This window comes from Pogoniulus pusillus, chromosome Z (genome assembly GCF_015220805.1).
Source record: "Pogoniulus pusillus isolate bPogPus1 chromosome Z, bPogPus1.pri, whole genome shotgun sequence".
Lineage (NCBI taxonomy): Eukaryota > Metazoa > Chordata > Aves > Piciformes > Lybiidae > Pogoniulus > Pogoniulus pusillus.
This window is the reverse complement of record NC_087309.1, coordinates 36,299,248-36,316,021: the sequence shown is the minus strand read 5'-3', so window position 1 is coordinate 36,316,021 and position 16,774 is coordinate 36,299,248. Positions and strand designations below refer to the sequence as shown.

General features: G+C 36.4%; 1 protein-coding gene across 5 annotated transcripts in view; it reads left to right on the top strand.

The window, feature by feature from the left end:
• Nucleotides 1-16,774, top strand: part of MEF2C (myocyte enhancer factor 2C) — a 131,724-nt gene that overhangs the window by 17,497 nt on the left and 97,453 nt on the right. Inside the window, exon 1 of one of the 5 annotated variants that reach the window (XM_064140598.1) lies at nt 9,266-10,955. The exons of the other annotated variants lie outside the window; for them this stretch is intronic. The gene's annotated coding sequence lies outside the window, so the exon portion shown is untranslated. Of the gene's footprint in view, nt 1-9,265; nt 10,956-16,774 lie in introns of those variants that run through there. 5 annotated transcript variants of the gene reach the window in all.

Sequence of the window (16,774 nt, the reverse complement as noted above, 5' to 3'; positions counted from 1 at the left end):
TTGAGTTCAATCCCAATATTCTACAAACAAAAATGTTAATAATTAATTCTCTGGTCAATTTAATTGTGGTTTTCTGTGTCTGCTGCAATTTTTCTTTGGCAAAAAAATACAAACAGTGCTTTAATTACAAATTCTGAAGAAAAAAAACCCTTGTAATTCTAAATGTAGTATTGTAATCAGAAAAATTAATCATGTTAACTGTGTTAAGATGGCTGAGGATGAACCAGCCTTTTGGTAGTAGCACTTATCTTGAAAACAGCTCAACTGACAAAGCTATCTAATACTATATTAGCATTTTTTTTCTTTAAATTGGCAGTGTTATTAAGCTTTCAAATACTCCATCTCAGTAACTGTTCCAATTTTTTATTTCTGCTAGCTAAAAAATGTGAAAATAAGAACATAGAGCTGCTTTGTTTCCAAAGTCTTATAATTCTGTTTTAGTTTGTTTGAAAACTTAGCTGTTAAAATATGAAATGTAAGCAGATGAAAATATTATGAGCATTCTGGCTTCCTGGCTGTGCAGATTCCTGTAAAGGATTTTACTCTAAAGAAAGTGTCCATCTGATGGGATAAAATGAAACCACTGCCTTCAATATTTTGTATTAGAATTAGTAACATAAAACTGCAATCCATCATATAAATCTTCTTTGTGTTCCTATGACAAGGCAGCAGTAGGAGACAGGACTCCAAGCCTTAAAAAAAAAAAAAAAAAAAAAAAAAAAAAAAATATATATATATATATATAATTAAAAAAAAGCTCAAGAAACCTTTTCTTCAAAAGGTCAGTTAAATAATTTGCATCCCAATTAAAGTCATGCCTAGACCAGACCTTGCTGAGCAACTCAAGTGCTGAAGGACCTTACCGTTACGTTGAACAAGAAAAGCCAGGGCATTTCTGGAGCTGAGGGGAGAAAACAGTGTATTACAAGAAGGTAAAACAGGTGTTTAAGAAACCTTTCAGCTTATCTCTTGGCAACAAGATCACCTTCAAATCTTCAGTATTTGCTTAATTTTTATGGCATGTAGCCATAGAGGGCACGCGTGCAACGGGTTTTTCTTCTTTTGTGCATAAATGTACTTCTGATGAACAGAAGCTGGCTCCTGGACAAAAATATTATATATTTGTATTTCAATAATTGTAATAATAATGTAAAGTAGCAAGCTGATCTCCCAGTCTGTATCATCAAAAAAATTTTGTCCTCTCCTGCCTTCAGTCAGTAGTGCTGCACACAGTAGGTTCCAGCTACATGTGTAGCTGTTTTAGCCTTATATTAACCTAATCTTCCTTCCCCAAACGCCCACTGTTACATAATGCCACTGAAATACCTTCACAAATCTGAAAAATTCTCAAATTCTTTAAACAAACTTATTTGAGTGATCCTTTCCTTTAAGCAGCAATGCCTGGTGACAGTAGGAGGACTTTTTCAGAGTGTCTGGAGTTTGCCTAGATTTGGTTTCTTTACCGACTTTGCTTAATAAAAAAGTAGGTACGTAGATTTGTATCAATTTTATTCTCAGTTGTTGTACATTCTGTGAAAATCATTTCTCCTCCTAATCTGGACTGGTGTTACAAACAGTTAGACTATCATCCAGGAAATTTGTGTTGCTACCTCCTTAGGTTTCTCTCTCTTTTCACTGAAGCTTTGATAGCCTAGAATTCTGTTCCACATCAGTATATTCACCAAATGCGTTCAACTTGCTGACGTCATGAACTGCCAGAATTTCACTATGAAGTAGACAAATGTTTGGTACAAAACCTGCAGATCAGAATATTTCTTCCTGCTTGCATGAAGCCATGACAGAGATCCATGTCATGAAAATGTAATTTTTTAGCCTTTATGTACCATGCTATTCTGAGTGAAGTTTTGGGGACACAGAAATCTGAGTGAATTGCATGATTGTGTTCAGGTAAGGGACCTAACCTTTAGTAGGGGACCTGCATTCTTGTCCCGGCTGCTTCTGTGGACCTGCTGAGTAACAAAAAAAAGTCACTTTGAAAATCCTTTTTGCTGTAAAGCATTACTAGCTACTGTAACTGAGAAGTGAAAAGCAGGGAGGGAAAACTTTATTTTACCATATACATTATTTTATAATCAGTATACTATTTTTGGAAGCTTCTGAAAAAATAACACTTGTCATCTGAGAGCTGCAGCTGTTAGTCTGTTGAGACATAGAGGGTACGGGGCATATATTGAATTATTCATGAAGGCTACTGCTATAGTTGACAGAAGTTCATCAGCTAATTCCCCCACTCCATTCGGAACTTTCAGACTCATTCAGGTTCTAGGGGTACAAGCTGTTACTTTTAGTAATCGCACTACTAGAAGTTTCCTTCACTGTATATATCACATAAGCTTTCTCTGTAAAGCTGTTTTAGCTGGTAAGTGCTTCATTTTGAATATTTTAGTTCCCTGGTAATGTGAATAATTTTATGTGCCTTCAAGATGCAGCTGACATAAATATATTAGAAAACGTATGGAGTGATACTTTATTACCTTAATACAATTCAGTAAGGCAAAACCCCCTGACCTGTGATGTCTACACGTATTTAATACATTCGTGTTTTAAGAACACAGGGAAGTTTTGTGTGCTACTACTCACAATACATTTTTCAGATAATCAGCCAGTTCCACATGCATAAATGGAAAAAAAAAAAAAAAAGCCTTAGTTTGCAGAAGCGTGGGGAAGTTGAGTATTTTATATTAACCATCTGTTTTGTTGTGCAGACTATGAGATTCATGATAAAAAATATTTTATGTTTCTTTAAAGCAGCGCTGAAGTTCAAGGTTAGTTCTGGCAGACACCAGAATTGTGTCACAAAGTGCATGCTTGCAGGGGGCATTCTAGGAATGCTAAATTATCAAAGACTTCATCCCAGTTTGAGCTGTAAGAAGCCGTGTGCCTCTCACTCCAGAGATTCCACAAGTGTAGCCTTGTTTTCACACAGGCTACCTCTGCCTCAGCCACACCAATCTTACTGGTGAGTGTTTGTTATCTTTAGGAGACTGCTCTCTTTTTACATGTCTCTACAGACTGATTTGGGACATTCGAGTGCAGTAGAAAATCGTAGTACAAATTCTGGTGTCCACTTCTTTCCCCTCTCCTTTGTGGAGATTGCTCCAGTGAATGAGATTGAAAAATCTCTTTTTAGTGGTGTGCTTGATGCAGACAGTGCCCTTATTTATCCTGTGATGACCTCATAGCAGCAGCACATGCCCTCTTGATGGAGAGGATTATTGTAATTCCCTCAAAGAAAGGCTTCCAGCAGCTCAGCTCTGTCACTTACAGCCTGTTCAGAATGCACTGACACACTCCTGTCCTGTCTCGAGCAAGTATGATCATCCTCCTGTACCTTAACTCATTTACTTTGTCTGCTATGAAGTAGCTGTTTGATTTTAAAGTTTACTCTTTTAGTTTCTAAATCCTTAATGGTTTAAATCCTGGCTATTTTCAAGAACTCCTCCACAAATATCATCTTGACAGATATCACTACCCCCATAGCACATTTTAGGAATCTTAGCATCACATCTTAGGTTGGCAAGTTATGTCCTTTGCTGTGATAGGCCTCCAGTGAAGGAACTCCCCCAGGAAATCTGTCTTGAACCATATATCCTTTATCAGTAAAAAAAAATTGAATTTCCATTTACATTTTTGCCTACTTATCATTTCTCCATTACGATTTTCCAGCATAATTCCTATTCAAAATGTACTTATTGTGGCAGCTCTCAGTAATTCTTTTTGGGAGTTGCTGTTCCAAAATTTGTTTCCATATTTATAGAGTAACCTAAGCATGTTAGCGCTGTAGTTGTTGATAGCGACTTCTTAATGTTAAATTTCGTGTTGCATGGTAAGGGTTATAGCTTTTCCATGTTAATATTCATATCAAGTTAGTATAATTGCCTTCTAAATAGGACACATGCCACTAATACATTTCATGTATTGTTAAAAATTATGTTTTAATCTTTATTCCTCTTCCTTACAAGGAGTTACTCCTTTCTTGTTTTCATTGTGCCATCAAAGTTACTAGGCTTCAGCTGCATGGAGCTTCGGATGGAAAGGAATATTCTTTATTTGCTTGTCTTGCTACCTCCATTACAGTCTCTGTAACTAAAGTGAGATGTCTACAGATATGTTTATATGGAACCTAATTTGGTCCATTAATAATAAAGTGAGCCTGTGTTTGAAGAAGCTTAGAGCAGATGCCAAATGCTGATGGTGTGGGTGAGGTCAGATGAAGCCCACACTTTGGAGAACTCGCAAAGTACTTTGTGCAGTATATAAGGCCTGCATTTTCCTTCAGTGCCATGTTTGCATTTTCAGCCTAATAATTAAATGCAGTTTTCACACCTAAATTCAGTTGTGGAATCATTTGGAAGACTTTATACCAAATTGCTCTAAGTCCTGTTCTACACCGTGGTAGTACCACCTTTCACCAGAATACAGTACTTGTACTTGCATGCAGCTTGTACCTACCAAAGGTTTATAAACAGTGTCAAGGATTTGCTTTTGCATGTCCAATGTGCTCCTAGGCTTCAGATTCTCACTGGCTTGCCTCACTCATTGGGATGCAATAACAGTCTGTGATTTCATTCATATTAACTGTTACATGTGTACTTAATTTTAGGAACACAAACAGTTCTGCAGCCTTCAGTGAACTATTCAAGTGTTTCAAATTACACATATACATTTATGCTTGTGGGTTTGGGGCTACAAGCCATAGCACTGCAAAGACTTACATATTTCTCCAAGTTTACTATTTCTGGATGTCGTACCCATGTCACAACTATTTTTGTCAAATAAAATACCACCCCATTAAGCCTTCAATTGACTGCTTGATGTGATGGTGTGCTTTTAAATTGTTTTAAATGCTTTGAATTTTAAAGCATTCCACGGTTTCAAGTTACTTAAATAGTCAGATTAAAACTGTTAGACTTTCTAGACTGCATATATTACTAAAAATTGAAAGGTAGTCTTAAAGTGGGGGGGGGTGGGGGGAGGGGTGGGAGAGAGGCAGAAAGGAGGTTGCTGGAGGGATTATTTTCTTAAATCACATTTTACAAAGTAGTTATTTCCAGGAAAAAATAAGGAAATGGAGGAAGCTGACATCTACACCTGAAGCTATCTTCACATCTATATATAGATTGTTCTAAATGTAGTGCAAACTCCTTGTTTTGCTAGGTCAGCTAAATAGATTATTTTTTTTAACCTGCTTTTTTCTCCTGTTATTTTTAGTAGCCTTCTGATGAATTACAGTCAGTGAGAATATCAAGGAACTTTTTAGCCCAAATATTTCATGAAATAATCAAAAACTGTTGCATATTATTAAGTTGGGAATTTACAGATCCTCATTACTGGATAGTCTTCAGGGTAGCTTACTCTTAATCATTAGGCCTTGAACCACAATCCCATCAGAATGTGGTGTTTTTAATAGCACTGGTTCCTATGAGCAAGTTTTATTGTGGCATTGTGGAATACCATGCATTCTTTTGCCTTATGATTTATTCTCCCTAGATACAAAACTGTAAAAGAGATGTGTTAATCTATTTTTATTCAAAGTACAAAAATAGCTCTGTTACAGTTCAGGGATTGAATAACCAATATGAGCATACTACTTGTTCTTAGTCATGCTATACCTGATGCTCACAGTAAGAATATTGATCAATTAGACGTGCAGATATGCAGTGCACTTTACAAATCGTTGCTGAATAATACCTCCTTCTGCTTCAGACTGTTTCCCCAAAATACTGTTATAAATCAAATGCATAAAATTACTACATTAAATAAGAATGTGCTTCAATGCTGGTTGAAGCTACTTTTTAGAAAAATACTCAAAGTGAGCTGGCTCAGAGTTATCCTTAAAGAATGGCAATATTTTATGTGATTTTTCCCTCTTGATTAGATACTTAGGACGCTGTCCTTCAGGGATTTGTGCCCTACATATGTCTTAATTTATACAGTTGAAAAAAAAAAATACAGAAATGTGTCAGAATGCAACATTTACCTCCAAGTTGAGGGAAACTGTTATTCACTTACCTGTTTCTCAGCATGCAATTAGAAACTGGCCGTTACTCAGTGCAGAAAGGAGAATCAAGGCAGCTTAACTCGCTCGTCTGGTGCTTACAAACACACAGCTGATAACCTGGGCTGACCCTGACCTTGGCAGCATCACACTAGTAATCTTTGTGTGAGGATGAGCTGATATTTAACAATTTCTCTAGTATATTAGACACCAAAAAAGTTTTCCTTTTAACAATGAGTGCATATTTTTTTTCCTTCTTATCTTGAACAGATGCATTTAAACAGGCTTCTGCCCAGGATCATCAATTCTTTGTTCCTCGTTTGATCTTAATCCGTTCTGTAGTATGCCAAATTTATGGGGTGCACAAGGGAAGGTTGCTTCTGGACTCTGTTTCTACTAATAGTTTTAACAAGTTCAAGTCGTGTAGTTTAGTAACCTAAAGCTGAAAGAACAAATTTGCAGCATATTTTTAGTCTACTGGCCATAAGAACACCTAAAATTACTAACTTTTCCATGTCATCAGAGGAGATGTGTACTGCAGACATGGTAGAGGTAAAAGGAGTGATACCATGGGCAGTACGTTGAGTTCAGATATTAAAATGGAGGACACTAGATAAGTCAGATGACTGAACAAATCGGAGTCCTTGTCTACAATTCTAGACAAAAATCTTACCACATCCAAGGCTGGTGGGGTTGCCTGTTTGTGCAGATATTTAAACACCGTGTAAGTGTCTGACATTTTGATGGATTTGTTCAGCCCTTTTATACTTTGCAGATGCTACCTTCTAAAGCCTGACTGAAGAAGTATTCAGAGTTGCTCATGGCTCCCATTCCACCTTAAATTAACTTAATTTCTCATATTTTACATTTATTCTTGTGTCAGTGCAGGTTGCCTTAATGTGGTGCATAGTAAGAAGGAGCAAATAAAATGTTTTACGGTTATGAGAGAGTTTTTTGTGTTCTATTAGCATTCAGGTTAACAAAGCTAAAAGCCATTATTCCATGCATTATTCCAGGAGAGTCAGCGGGCAAATCTAATACCCACTGAAGTTTCCCTAACTTCATTTGGAAGCTATGCATGTGTGGAGGAAAATTCTCCTCACAGACTCACAGAATGGTTTGGGTTGGAAGGGATGCTAAAGATCAGAGAGTTCCAACTCCCCTGCCATGGGCAAGGACACCTTCTACCAGACCAGGTTGTTCAAAACCTCATCCAATCTGTACCTGAACGATTCCAGGGAAGGGGCATTGACAGCTTCCCTGGGTAACCTGTTCCAGTGCCTCACCATCCTTACTGTTTAGAATTTCTTTCTCATATCTATTCTAAATCCACCCTCCTCAAAATTCAGTCCATTCTCATCCTATCACTACAAGCCCTTGTAAAAATTCCCTCCCTCACTTTCTTGTAAGCCCCCTTCAGGTACTGGAAAGCTGCTGTGAGGTCTCCATGAAGCCTTCTCTTCTTCAGGCTGAACAATCCCAGCCCTTACCACCTGTCGTGATAGAGGAGGTTCTCCAGCATTTTGATCATATTCATGGACTGTTCCAGCAGCTCACTGTCCCTCTGATGTTGGAGGCAGCAAAACTGGAAACAGTAGTCTGGGTGGGGTCTCGTTAGAGCAGGAGTCACAATCAATTCCTTCTAGCATTTTCAAGTAACAGAATTTGTAAGCAATTAAGCTTACAGAGGTAAGAAATTCTCCACCTATTTAACCAAAGGGACAATTCCTGAGTCACATCAATCTCTAGCAGTGGCAAGAGAATAAAACCTCAATACCAAGAATAGCTGTACGGTATGTCACAGAACAGTGTTAGGAAACACTACCTGTTAGTATCAATAACAAAAGTTCTTCCAACTTTATGATAGATAGCACATTACAGTATATCTAGCTGCTGCTAGTGAGCAACATTTCTGTGGAACACAAATTTCTGGTTTATCAAAATAGGAAAACTTCTGCTCTAAGAAGTCCTTGCAGGAAGAATTGATTATGAGATAGTTTATTACTTAGCAGACACTTTTGGTCTTTCCATCTCAGAAGAGTACAGAAAATACAGATGTCAACTATAACTTAATAACTGGGTAGTATAAAAAAATATGTGTATACTATACATAAAATCCCTGGTTTGGGGTTTTTTTTTTAAATGGATTTAACTGCAAATATATTTGAGGAGAGCAAGTCTTGTTCTCTTCTTACTGCAAAGTATTTTCTGTATGGATAACTTTCTGTATGGAGAACTTTCTGTTAACGTCTTTTGCATGATGCCAAGTCAGCAGCGTAGACTTCCACATCCTCTGTATGTGTGTTTTACATTACTGTTAATACATTCTTATACTACTATGAAACTGTTTTCACAGAGACTATCAATCTCTATTTCTGAGCAATAATTTTGGAATCTCCATTTGGAGTTGTATTTCTTGGTAAAGTTTGGTGAACCAATTTACTGGCTGTGTATAGGGCCCACCAGTTCTGCCACTGGAATTTGGCCATTCAAATAATTTTCCACCAAATACTGAGATTTGACATTTCCAAGACATTGGGATCTTGCTTTGTTAAGAAATAAGTAGCATGTTTGGCATTAAATGCAGTTGTTGCCATAACCTTACTAAAAATCAGATAAAAAACAGACTACTGCACAAAAATTCTATTGTTTTCTTTCATGGCTTTGTTATAGTCATCCTTGTTGCAATCAATGACGTCTGTATGTATAGTATAAAATAAACTTTTATACAACACATTGAAGGCAAAATTCAATCAAAGAGTGTTGATTTATTCATCTGATGTATAGCAGAACCATGGTGAAATGCTAACAAAAATTCTAACAAGATAAAACATCACCAAATCTAAACCAAAAAGCAAAAAATGTCTTCTGAATTAGAATTTATATGCACAGAATAATGATCCAAGATGGAATTTGGCCAGAAGGTTAGACATAATTAATTTTATTGAAGTTGTAGTGAAATCTTATCAATGATAAGGATCCTGATTTTGTGAATATTTTTTTCTTAGCATGGTGCCTTCAAAACACATTTGATCGAAATCTCTCTGACTTCAGGTGTTACCTGCAAATGTTTAGGGGTCTTTTGCTAACTACATTTAAATATATAAAAGAGTTCAGTAATATCTTGATATTCCAATTATGAATGAAGACATATTATTTTACCCGATGTCTCTTTGTGTAATAGAAGTTTACAGGAGGAGACTGTCCCTGTCCTAAAGAATTTGCAGTACATAAATCTGACCCAGCTTGACCCTGATTAGCTTGTGAGAATCAACAGGATCACAGGACATGCTGGTTTGACTGCAGAGACTCAGGGAAGTGTCTCCTTCATTAACCAGAGTGACCATATGCCATGCAGGTTAAGAGTAGCAGACACCTCTTTAATTGAGGGTGACAAGTCTTTAAAAAGATGAACATCTAATCTCACCTTCTTATATGACAGAAGAGCATAGCAGTGACAAGAAAACAAGGGCAAACATTGCTACTCTCCTGTATGCATATCTGTCTTGATATGGAATGTACCTTGTCCGTGGAAAACGCAAAACCTCCGTCATTTGAAAGAACCCACAGTGTGATCGAGATATTGTCAGACTCTCTAGTCTTCTCAGAACCATAGAATTACTAAGGTTGGAAAAGACCTTGAAGGTTATGAAGTCCAACCAGTAACCCAGCACTGCCATGCCACTAAACCATGTCTTAAAGTGCTTTTCTTCAGACAAGTCAGGTTGAGTAGAGTGGCCTGTGGTCCAAAAAACCTGTATTGAAAATCCTTCTAACGCCTCTACTATGGATATAATGCTGAATGCCACAGTCAGCATGTTACTGGCCTGGTAAAGAGAAATGAATGATGCACTGGCTTAACAAAAATAGTAAAAGAATGCAGGATTTCCAGTGTTTTTCTGTTTCTATGTTTTTCTATCAAGTAAGGCATTGTACTGTAAGACTGATCACTACCATTGTGTACACACCTGAATCCATGCCACAATCAACTTCTCAAATGTGTCTTGTGAGTAGTTATTTCTACAGACCCATGCAGCAGTGGGGCTTCCAGAAACAAGCTTATGTAGATTTGCTGCAGACTCTGTTTATCCCTACAAGAGTTTTCAGCAGGAGCCACGCACTTACTAGCGGATGGTTCTTGTCTGAAGAAACAGCTCTGGGAACTGGAACAAATTATCTGGGAATCTGACATCAAAGGATCAACAGACAACGGAATAAATATAAAAACAAAGATTTTGGCCTAAAAAAATTCCCCGAAACCACACTAAACTTAAAGCCCAGCAAGAGAGCTGCTTCCATCTACTAGAGCCAAAAAAAAAAAAAAAAAAAAAAAAAAAAAAAAAAAAAAAAAAAAAAAATTTACAACCAAGCAGCAAACTCTTCTAACACGGGTTATAAATCAGTTAATCAGTTTGTTCTTGTCTCAGGCTGCTGGTGTTGAAAAGTAGATGTATGAGCTGGTATGGGAAAATGTGGGATGATTAAAATGGCATGAAAGTATCCCAGAATTTTAATGGCAAAAGCCATAGATGCTGTTGAAGTTCCTAATTTGTACTTGGACACGTTCATTGTAGGCACTCTGTAGTTGTTTGATTCAAAAATTGCAAAACACAGCCTTAGGTGCCTCAGTGGTCCTTCTAAGTAACATAAAGGACTAACATCTTTTCATTCACATGGCTGGTAAGGAGCCATCTTTATTATCATTATTACTATTAGCAGCAGCGTTGTTATTATTATTGCTAGTATTTTACTTTGACAATTTTTATACCTTTTTTATGATGCTTTGCTATGTGCTTATGAAGATTTACAGCCTTCCACATTGCTGTAACTCCTCTCTTCTCTCCAGAATCACACAGTGGACTCGTCAGAGACTGACAGGCATCAGCGTATTACTCCTTTATTTAAATAAAGAGGATAATGCCATAGAGATGAGTGGGTAAGATGATAACAGTCTGCAGCCTTGATGCAAGAGTGGTCTTGGACTTACTATGTACTCATTTGGTTGTTTTCCAAAGTCTTAGTGCTGCTACTGTTAAATAGAAAAATTGCCTCTAACCTCCATGTGCACAGAGGCAATCAGAAAGTGGGATACTGTTTACAGCAACTCTGTTTAGAAGCTTTTAAGTCAGATTTTTAAAAGAATTATAAAAATCTCTGTAACACCTTGAATTAGGTTATGACATACTGTCAATATTTCCATTTAGCAGAAGTTATTACTGACTTAGATGGTTTTCACTTTGGCAGTAGTACATGGATAGAAAGAAGAGTGAACATCTTTTATGTCTTATGCAGAATTTGTTAAATCTGAAATTAAAGGGAGGAAAATGGTGCTGGACATTTCTTACCTGGAGATACTGAGATTAGTTAAGCAGTAGATCATTTTCATAGTTAGGCTTGGAAAATACATTGCTTAATAGCAGTGGACTGATACTTGTCATTTATGTATGGTATAATTTTAAAATTACCCAATTTTACTTCAGAGAAGAGAAAAATTTGGGTTTATAGAAGACAAAATTACTCTGAAGCTTTATTTCCTTATGACAAAGAATTTGCTTTCAATTATTCAGCTGTTACTGTTATCAGCATTTTTGTAAATCAGACTTATTGTCAAGAATAAGTGCTAATTTGAGGATGATTTATCCAAAATGTGCAGGTTTATTCTTTATATACATATATATATATACATCAGTTCTCATCTAACTCTTGCTTATTGTATTATTTGTTAAGTACTACTTATTTTGCACCCTGAATTTTATTATGTCCCTGGGGCCAGAAGTGTATTTTCTTTAACAGACGTTAATTTAGTTGACATGGAATAGATTTTGTCCAGTCATTTTGTCTATTCATTGCAAAGTGGAAATTAATGTCTTTAGCTTGAGGCTGCATAGTTTACTGTCATTAGTTGGGGACAGTCAAAGACGTGAAGTTTCAATAGTAGGGAAGCCTTGGGATTTTCAGCTGTTTCTAAGATCTTAATCAAAAATGTTACTGATTGCTTGGGAATCAATGAACACACTCCTGAGGAAAAAGAGAAAAGGCAGCATAACCTTAACATTATTCACAGTGTTGTGTTAAAAGGGACAGTGATTGTAATTATTTTTTTTAATTGTAATGTAGTGTAGTGAGGAATATTAAAGAATATTAGGATTTTTTTTTTCTCCATGTAAACGGGTCAGAAATGTTCAATAACTTTGATCCTTTCCACACAGTCTCAAACACATGAGAAACTTTAAATACTTAAGTATTCCTCTTGACCTCTCTGCATAATAATTTTTTTTTTTTGTATATTCAAAAGCCAGAGACTGTTCAGGGCTTTTGAAATCATAACTTTAAAGTCAACAGATACTTCAGTACTACTGTAAGTGCTAGTTTCAGAGAATGAACTTCGTGCTGATGACACAAACTACAGCTTCTGGCATTAAAGGAGACAACATTTCTGAATGATTGAAGATATTTGAAAGGGAGAAAAGACCCTAAAAAATCATCACATTCCACTTCTGGAGAATGCCATCTCCATTCTATTATTCTCTGCTAGCACTGATGACAATGTATGCCAGTTTTTACCCATCAACATAAGATTATATTCAACTGAATAAGAGTTAAAAGTGTTATGTTTTGTGGTTTGTTTGTTTTTTTTCCCCAATACCAATGTCCAGCCAGACTATTGGGTTTCAAAACTTTGTTTTTCTTGGGCCTCATTCAAACAGAAAAGAGGAAGCACTTCCTTTTGTAACACGATGTCAAGACAAGGACACGCACTCACATATGCACACACACAAACAAGGTACTATTCAAATGCCTGCAAGGGTTTACTGACTGACACCTAGGATGCTGAGTGATAGCAGAAAGAAAAATGCATAATGCTTGCTTATTACATGTTTTTTTTTAAAGGCAGCACATTTAATTTGATTATTTAATTATGCAGTGGCTTAGTATTTAAAATATTTGTGTGAAAAGTGTAAGGAGTAAAGTTTGTTGCTCAGAACAGGCGTCCCAGCCAGGGTTCTACGTTAATAAAGCAACAGGCTTAATTTTCCACATGTATACATGCAAAAACTACTTTGATCAATGTATTTATTTCACGGATGGGTGCAAGCTACATTCAGATACCATTTCCACCAGCGTAAATGTGAAATAATAGAAGTGGCTGCAGTGTGGTTTACTTAGGGACGTGCATTTGAATAGCTGGGATCACAGCGCTGGCCCTGGGGCTACAGCGCACAGTTTTACAGTGCTGCATTTTTCATGGCAATAAGGACGCGCTGTGTTTTCAGAGGAATGTCTTGACAACAAAATGCATCAATGAAGGCCACCTCACTCACAATGAGGGTCTGTCCTTTAAAATAGCACTAAAACAAAATAAGAGTTGTGTTTTGGCAAAAGTCTTAACTATTTGCAGCATCACAGCCAGAACAGTAAGTAGTGCTTTAATACCTGTATCTCCTTAAGCTATAATGCCAAACCTGGATGAAATATTAGGGATTTTTTTTTTTTAATCCAGCTTTTTAAAATATAGCATCCATTATCAAGGTAAATATTCAGAAAGCCAGACTGATACTTCTTTTTAAAATGCAAAATTTTGATTTATGACAGCTGCATTGGATCTTTAATCATATATTATCTTTATGGGAGCCTTTTCCTAACATATGTTAATTGGCTGTTTTCTGTGACAAATTATGAGCTCTTACTTTGATGAGGTTCAATTGCAATCATGTTGGAGTTGAGTATGTAGAGTTTCCAGCCCCCACTGGCTCCTTAAACCACTACAAACATCTGCATGTCACTGCAGTGCTGAGTAATGGCAGGATTTGGGTTGATCTGATTTCTGTACCGATTTTTTTTTTCCACAGGATATTTCCAGCTCTTTGCACTAAATCTGTTACAGGGTTTGCTGGTTTTGGCAAAAGAATGATCTAAAATTAACATTTTGTATGAGATTATTAGAATACAATGAGAAAGAATTTTCAGCATGGCATACTGAAATCTCTGTTAATCTTCAGAAATATCAGTGTGCCTTAAGAAATTCTCTGTCAGCTGGTACGGTATGCTACAGTTCATACTTAGCGGAGTCAGACCGCATTTCTGGGAGTAGAACTATTGCCTGCGTTTGGAAGTCAGTATTTTTTTAGTTCTAAAATGTAACATTTGCAAGTTCTTGAAAAAAAAAAATTTGGTTTATTTTTTTGAGAAGTGGTCAGCATCGTTTTAAATTTTTATGAGGTATGTTTCCCTACTGAACAGGAAACGTGCCTAATTATGTTTTATATAAAGTTGTACATCTTTCTGCTAGTAAAGAAAATCTCGTATGGAAATTCAGTGTCCTTTTTTTTTTTTTTGGTATGTGTTTAGGAAATACTGTGTTTACATTTGTTTGTTAGGTAAATTAAAGGATTATAGAAAACATTCTACCAGAGTGGAAATAGTATTGCTATGAGGTTGTTTTTTTATCACTTCTTTCTTACTCTCTCGATTATGTAGTTGTACACATAATCTTATTCTGTAGAGCAATTCATTATAAATATTGAGATTGGAAACCTGTGCTGTATTTTAATGTGTTTTTACTCAAAGCTGTACTTAGGGTGAGTGTGCAGAAATACAAAGTCTTTTAGGTTTTAATAGAGAGTGAGAGTTTGGTCATGAAATGGATAGAGCATCATCTTTTCAAAAACTGTGTCAAACAGCATCAATTACATGGCAATTAATTTAGCAGAACACCACACAGCTCAGATTTGACCTAAACCAAATGGCAGTAGATAAATCTGTCCCATTTGTTCTTCAGAGAAAAGATGAGGGTTAAATTTCCAGGCAGGTGTTAGAGTTTAGAATAAGAAGAGCCAGATGTGTGTAGAAGCTACTTCAGTCTCGTGAGGCTAGTTTTAATTCAGCTATTTCCCTGGAGTACTGCACAATCAATGAGTTCCAAATCCTGGGGCTACCTGCTTTTACATGAAATCATGGGAATGTTTCTTCACAGCATACTACTGAACACGTGTAGAAAAATTAGAGCAGAAATTAAAGGTAAAAAAAGGTCGACCCCAGAAGTTAACATGAGTGTCACATTTCTTTGGATTTCTGAAATGGAGTGTTTAAAAAGTGCATTGCTACAAGGAGAATTTTAAGCAGTGTCAAACTCACACCATGGATGTTTGATGTATTTCTCTAATCACTGTTTATTGTAGGTAGTGTTTTAAAAGTAAGCATATGTAGGTCATGTGTAGCACAGTGAGAGACATTAAAGCTAGGTGAATCAAGTCAGGGAGGGGTTTCGAAAGGATGATTTTGAGCATGTTGTCCCCAGCTCAGTATGTCTGCAAAAGTAAATTGATGCTTTGTATCTTGAGATAGTCCACACAATGGCATTCAGTTCCACTTGATAAGATGAGCTTAATTGGCTTTAAGAAAATAAAGCAAGATAGAGGAAGATGTACAAGTGAAAGAGAGGGCTTGGCACTTTATTGGATTTTGAGGCCTGTGAGCGATGTGTCTTAATTGGGGCCAGTTGGGATCATTTAATAATTGCTGTCAGAAGATCAAATTTAATTCTCTTTATAAAAAGACCACAGTGGGATAGAGTTAAACAAATTGTCATCTGAGGTTTCAAATGAACAAAGCTTTAATTAGGTTGATTAGGATGCTGTAAGAGAGAGACAGTAAGAAACAGGAAATTGATGAATCTGCTGTGTACCATGTTGGACCTTTTATGACAGTACTGTCAAATATCTTTATTTCAAGATGATATATATTAGCATAAAGGGTTACAGTGCTAGAACAACATGTGTGTATAAATGTTTTAGACATGCAAGGTAATTACAACTTTCTGAAATTGAGGATTTTAATGTTTTTATGATAAGAATATTGCCCTTCCCATTACTTTCATACATTTTAAAATCTGCTAAATGATCCTTGCTGTTTGTTTACACACTCCCTGACTAGGCCAGATGAGAATTACAGTATACATACACAAAGCCGCCAAAATTTCTTTACTGTGTAACTTAGTTCTTAGAATATTTGCATTAACAAATCCCCAAATTTAGTATCCTCAAGTTGCCATCAGAGAAACTGAGTAAAAAAGTGAAGTTGTCATGAAATATTTTTGCCAAAAAAGGGAGCAGATTGCAGCCATATTCAATTCTTTGCACTATGCTGATACTTTTGATACAGCTGTCTGTTTCTCAGAACACTTTTTGTCAGGAATCACCTTGAGCATCAACAGAGCTCCAAAAGTGCCATTTCTGAGAAAACATAATGTCTATTCAAGTCCATAAAAAGATATAGCTAATGTAGCTTTGTATTGATTATGTTTTGTTTTCTTCAGCATGCTTCTAGGACAATAATAAAATGAGCAATGCTGGTGCAATGATCCGTTTAGGGAAAGAAAAAGATAAAAACCTCATTCAAGATAGTTCGGAGACTATTCAGCAAATTACACTGTAATTCCTCTCTGCAAATTAAGCACATTTTATATGTCTGTTTTCTTGTGATATTCATCAAGGATGTTGACTTTCTGCATTGGCTACTGCTAAACGCAGTGTGTTTTATATGTGTGACAAATGAAATAAATAAATCCAGATGCATGTGCTAATGGAGTGCTTATGGCTGAGGTTGAGTAGGCAGAGTGTGATGATCAACTTCTGGCTTTTGTAGCTGAAGACAGTGGTAGGTGTACCTCTGTGGTAAACACCCTCTGTTTCAATAGAAAATCTGCTTTTACAGGTCTTGAGGTGAGAGCTCTTATTCTGTGAAGAATTAGAGGAA